Source organism: Pteropus alecto, unplaced genomic scaffold, assembly GCF_000325575.1.
Source record: "Pteropus alecto unplaced genomic scaffold, ASM32557v1 scaffold125, whole genome shotgun sequence".
Classification (NCBI taxonomy): Eukaryota; Metazoa; Chordata; class Mammalia; order Chiroptera; family Pteropodidae; genus Pteropus; species Pteropus alecto.
Genome location: NW_006436888.1, coordinates 6,630,171 through 6,635,541, shown reverse-complemented (window position 1 = coordinate 6,635,541; position 5,371 = coordinate 6,630,171). Strand labels below are relative to the sequence as shown.

General features: G+C 49.8%; 1 protein-coding gene and 1 long non-coding RNA gene across 2 annotated transcripts in view; one reads left to right on the top strand and one right to left on the bottom strand.

Annotated features, from left to right (window-relative positions):
* The window catches only part of LOC112481770, a 9,433-nt gene extending 4,101 nt beyond the window's left edge, over nt 1-5,332 (top strand). Inside the window, exon 3 of the long non-coding RNA XR_003047029.1 lies at nt 3,732-5,332. This is a non-coding gene — a long non-coding RNA (uncharacterized LOC112481770). The remainder of the gene's footprint in view (nt 1-3,731) is intronic.
* The window catches only part of SLC2A5 (solute carrier family 2 member 5), a 49,487-nt gene that overhangs the window by 28,101 nt on the left and 16,015 nt on the right, over nt 1-5,371 (bottom strand). The gene's annotated exons all lie outside the window — the stretch shown is intronic.

The following is a 5,371-nucleotide window of genomic DNA, read 5'->3' as shown; positions in this document are numbered from 1 at the left end:
TTCCCTACCGTTGTTTGAAATCAGCCTCAGAGGGAACATCGCAGATGTCAGCAAAGGCTAGACACCAACGCCCCCTTTCTCCTCCCCACCCCGTCCAGCCACTGTGGAACATTCGCTGCGCCCCCACGGCATCTAGCACACTGGGATTTGCAACCTGGGATTCTGAGGAGCCCCCTACCAGGGGCTCCGCAGGGGCTGCCCAGACACGAGCACCAACCCACTCTCTTAAAATCCCCGGGACTGGAGTTCCTCCAGGCCTCTGGTCTGGGACCTTGTTAGAAATGCAGATTCTCGGGCCCCACCCCTGCATTTTAACCAGGAGCCCAGGTGCTTCCAGCTCTCCCAAGGTCTGAGCAGCTCTGCTTTTTGCTTTTTCCAAATGCGGCATCGAGGACTCCTCCCAGGGCACCCAGCCGGGCAGGCAGACGCACCCCCCGCCAGGCACGTCCTCAGGCCTCTCCTCCCAGCTCACGTGGTAGCTGGTTGGCTAACCTCAGAAAGCACTCAGCACTCGCCTCTCACCATCTGCTTCTCCCCTGCAGTGGTGGGGTGAGAGGCAGGGAGAAGACAAATGCTGGCTGCAGAGAGGTCTTCTCTGCTGGTACGTGAGGAGCTCCCCCTGCCGTGGGGCCAGGCAAATCCACATATTCATTGTCCAGGAGAAGCGAAGCTCCAGGGAGGATTAGAGGAAGGGAGAATCTGCTTGCACATCTGGCATTATGGTCAGGAGACATCCCCAATATGCTTGCTAAACAGAGACTGCCCAACGAGAATTAAAATTCTTCCTTCCGGGGGCCACCCAGGACTGTCTGCTGAGGCTGGGCCTGGGGCCACTGGAAACAGAGGGGTGGAACCAGCTCTGTGGGGTGGGGCAGGGAGCTGAATCTTCAGTGTCACTTAGATCAAGAAAAGCTAACTGATAATACTGGCTGCTGGGGTTTATAGAACTGTGTTGTACTAAGCATCTGGTCTCATATCAGTCTCATTATCCCCATTTTAGATAAAACCAAGGCTAAGAGAGCTCACAATTATTTGCCCAGGGTGATATAAAGGGTGGAGCCTCATTGCCCAGGAACCCGGTTCTTGGGCTTAACTGTTTCTCCGGATCTCTTTCCTCGGGCAAGCCTGTCTGCCGCATGCGGTTTGATAAAGACATGGCTGCCTTCAGCCACATCCCTTTACTCTTCTCGGGAGGTTCTGGCCCAGAAAGATATAAGCGTCAAGTAACTTTACTGTTCATGCTGAGAACGTCTCGGAAACACTTGTAAACCAAACTTAATTTCAGACTGTAATAAAGAATAAAAAAGCATTTATCTGAGCAAAAAGAGCTACATACAACCCAGGAGACACTGACTCAGGTAGCACCTCGAACTGTGTTGCTCTGAGACGAAGGGGAAGCCGTCTTTTACAGAGAAAGTTCTCGCCCTAGTTCCAAATTTATGGAAATGAGGCTTCCAAAGTGTGCAGTTCTGATTGGTTGATATAGATGCAAATGAAGATATAATGCAGATAGTTTTGATTGGATGAGGCAGGTCTCTCAGTCCATTGGTCAGAAGATTAGAACAGGGCTTCCTGCATCGGACAACATAAATGAGCAGGGCATGGTGGGAGAAGCTGAAATTTCGGGCTGTGGTTCTTCCCTGGTGTACAGAGTACGTGAGAGGCCCCGTTAGCAAATGGCCACAAGACTCGTTTATAAAATTCGGGCCCTCGGTTGACCATGGGGAGTCCATCTCAGCGGATAAATACCTTCTCCAGGTTCGTACACTCAACAGCTCTTTACTAGAAAGCATCGAGTGACATTTCACACTCAAAACTCTTTGATCTGTGAAAAAAGAGATCAAAATTCAACAGAGTAAATGTGAAAATCGAATTGGCTTTATTAAGTGATTCATGAATAGAGCAGCATCTAGCAACTAGAAGGGCACTCCAAGGGTTGCACAAAATGGAAGGTTTTTTTACAGGAAGTAGAGTGGGGCAAGGGCGCTATTGATAACAGAAAAAGGATTATTTTGGGGCCAGGACGTCATGGCGGAAGGGAACAGGAAGGGTTTTAATCATTTAGGTCACCTCTTCTTTCTATGGGGTAGGGAGAGGTCCCACGTGACATGACTTTACCGGTGCTGGACCAGAAAATTCCAGACTAATTGATTAAGATTATGTTTCTGGGAGAGGCTGAAACTGCAATTAGATCAGTTTTAAGTTTACAACAAAACTGAGGGCAAGATACAGGGATTTCCCATGTACCCCCTGCCCTGCCCCACGCAGAGCCTCTGCCGTCATCAACATCCCCCAGAAGAGTGGTGCATTTGCTACATAGGACGAAGCTACACTGACACATCCGTTAAACAAAACAACTTCCGCGGCCGAAAGCTTTTCGGAAAGAAAGGGTTTACTGAGCCACATGCCAGCCAGGAAAAGACCGGGTCCCAGAACGCGCACTCTACACCGCCAGCAGCCCGGCTAGATGGAGAAGGCAGACATGTCCTCTGTCCTGGAGCTGACAGGCTCTTCCATACATTATGTGTTGGGGAAGAAAGATGTAAGAATTTATAGTGGCTACAAATAACGGGGGTGGGAAAAAGTGGAGGGAGCAGTTCTATGATAGGTCTGTAAATCTGTAAGGAAGAAATATTTACTACTTTTGATTGGTTACAGACAGTAGTCCTAAAAGTTCACGAATATGCAGAATGCAGTGGCGCCTCGTGATTGGCTAACAGGTGCCTAGAGGCTGAATCAAAGCTTCAACATACATTCAGGAATGAGAGGGGCCTTTCGTGAGCTGGCCCACAGCCATTAACCGGCCAACCACTCTTTATCTCTTTTGCTGCTATAATTTGGAACAGCTCAGGATTTTTCTGTTGTTAATCATCATCACCCAGATGGTTACATTAGGGTTCACCCTTGGTGTCGGACGTTCTCTGGGTTTGGACAAATGTGCATTGACAAGTAGCCATCGTTATAGTATCATACAAAATGGTTTCGTTGCCCTAAAAATCCCCTATCCTCTAACCCCTGGAAACCACTGATCTTTTTACTGTGTCCATAGATAGTTTTGCCTTTTCCAGAACGTCACGTAGTTGGAACCATCAAGCATATAGTGTTTTCGGGTGGGCCTTCACTTAGTCACATGCATTTAAGGTTCCTCCATGTCTTTTCATGGGTTGATAGTTCATTTCTGTTGTCTGGATGGACCACAGTTTATTCATCCATTCACCTACTCAAGGACAGCTCGACTGCTTCTAAGTTTTGGCAATTATGAATAAAGCTGCTATAAACATCCATGTGCAGGTTTTTGTGTGGACATAGTTTTCAAGTTTAGGTAAATATCAAGCAGTGTGCTCGCTGGATCGAAGAGTAAGAGCATATTTAGTTTTGTAAGAAACGGTCAAACCATCTTCCAAAGCGGCAGGACCACTGTGCGTCCCCGCCAGCAAAGGGTGGATCCTGCTGCTCCATGTCCTCACCAGCATTCGGTATCTCATTGTTGTTTTAACTCATAGAGCATTTTTTTCCTGTTTTATTCAGAAATAATTGACATCTATCACTGCGTAAGTTTAAGGTGTGTAGTATGATGGTTCGATTTACATATATTGTGAAATAATTACCACAAAAGGGTTAGTGAACATTCATCATCTCACATTCATACACCGATGTGTCTTTTGCCAAAATTTCCTTCCAGTCTGTGGCTTGTCTTCTCCCTCTCTTGATAATGTATTTTTTAACTTCAGAATATCCAGAAAGTGGAACAAATAAACAAGCAGCACTTTTGGGGAGTAAAGTTCCCAAGATGTAGCAGTTAAAGAAACAGCTGGGAGGCGGGGCCCCAGGGGCTGCACACAGAGCCAGGCAGCCGGCTCCATGGGCTGATTTTGGAAGGCCGCTCACCTCAGATGACAGCCCTCGTGTCCCAGCTGTCCCTGCCCACTGGGAAGCCTGCAGCCAACGTCGCGGTGGGTCATGGCACTTTATGATAAGAGGATGCAGGAAGGACGTCAGGGTCAATGCCTGAGTGCCGAGTGCGTGAGTGTCACACTCGTGAGAGTTTAGCCCTGAGCTGTGGATCCTGGGAACCAGGACTAGGACCTGTGGATCCTCATGTGGGACAGGGCTGGGAATCTGTATTCTAAAGCCCCCAGCCCCACGCCTGTGATCCTATCAGGCAAACTCGGGAGAAGCTATACCAGCAGGGCGGCCACTTAACTAGACTACATCTGCCCACAGAGGCGGCTCTGGAGAGGCCCCCAGAGCACAGGATGGTCTAAGCCACCTCGCCGCACCTCCCCGCATCACAGACGATAAATTTATCAAACGCGCAAGAAGAAAAGTTATTCTTTTATTTAATTTAAAATAGCAGGACTTCGGCCCTAACCTAGATAATCAGGGTTGTCGTGACAGTTTTGCACATGCCAGAAAACCTCACGCTTTGTTATTGTGCCACCACGGGACATTTGTAAAAACGATTTCTTTTCTAGTTGTGGACATATGAGATGCTCTGTTTGCACCCTCGGCCGCAGCCAAATATTAATCTCTATTAAAAAACAAAAACAAACAAACAAGAACAATTCAGAAGCACAAAGAGGCAGAAGTACCTGGTAAACCTGATTAAAACAGCAAGGGCCAGAGAGGGCTCTGAGCTGAGAACGCACTGGAATGAGCCCCGTAGCACCTGCCTGGGCTGAGTGTGAGTAAACTCGCACAGAGGGATGAGTGTGAGTAAACATTAGCAGCACGGACACGGGAGGACGTGTGAGAGGGACACGCCACTGTCCTGCTCTGATCGGAAGCAAGAGCCCCTCCTGGGCCTGCAGGATGTGACTCCGCCCCACCCCCGCTGGATGGATCGAAGAGGCAATGTTGCTGTTTTCTTTCCAGGCTAGGCCCTGGCCTTAGGCCCTGGCACTGGGACGAGCCCCTCTCCCGACCACTCGGTTTCCACCCCTGGCAATAACACATTCACCCAGCTGCAGGAGCGGGCTGGGCTGCAGAGGCGGCCACGAGATGAAAATCCCCGAGTGTGACCGTTGGGAGGTTCTTACAAAGCAGACAGACGGCGCAGCACTGGCCTCCAACAAGCGGAATGAGACCGAGCGAGCCCTGGGCACCCGGAGAGGCTGTCCTCTGGGCCCCTGGCGCCCTCTGCCGGCCTTTCCTGGCTCCGGCCTGTCACGGGGAACTCAGGTCTGGCCCAGAGGCCACGCCCAGCCGGCCGTCTGAGCCAAGGACTCCAGGGCAGGCCTTTTTCCAGCATCATTCCTCCGTGGCCCATATTCAACCTCAGCTGTGAATTGTTTGCTTTTTTGAAGCTTCCTGAATGTCTGCTCCACTCTAGCAGCTCACGCGAGGGTCTTGACCAGCTAAGCCCGTGACC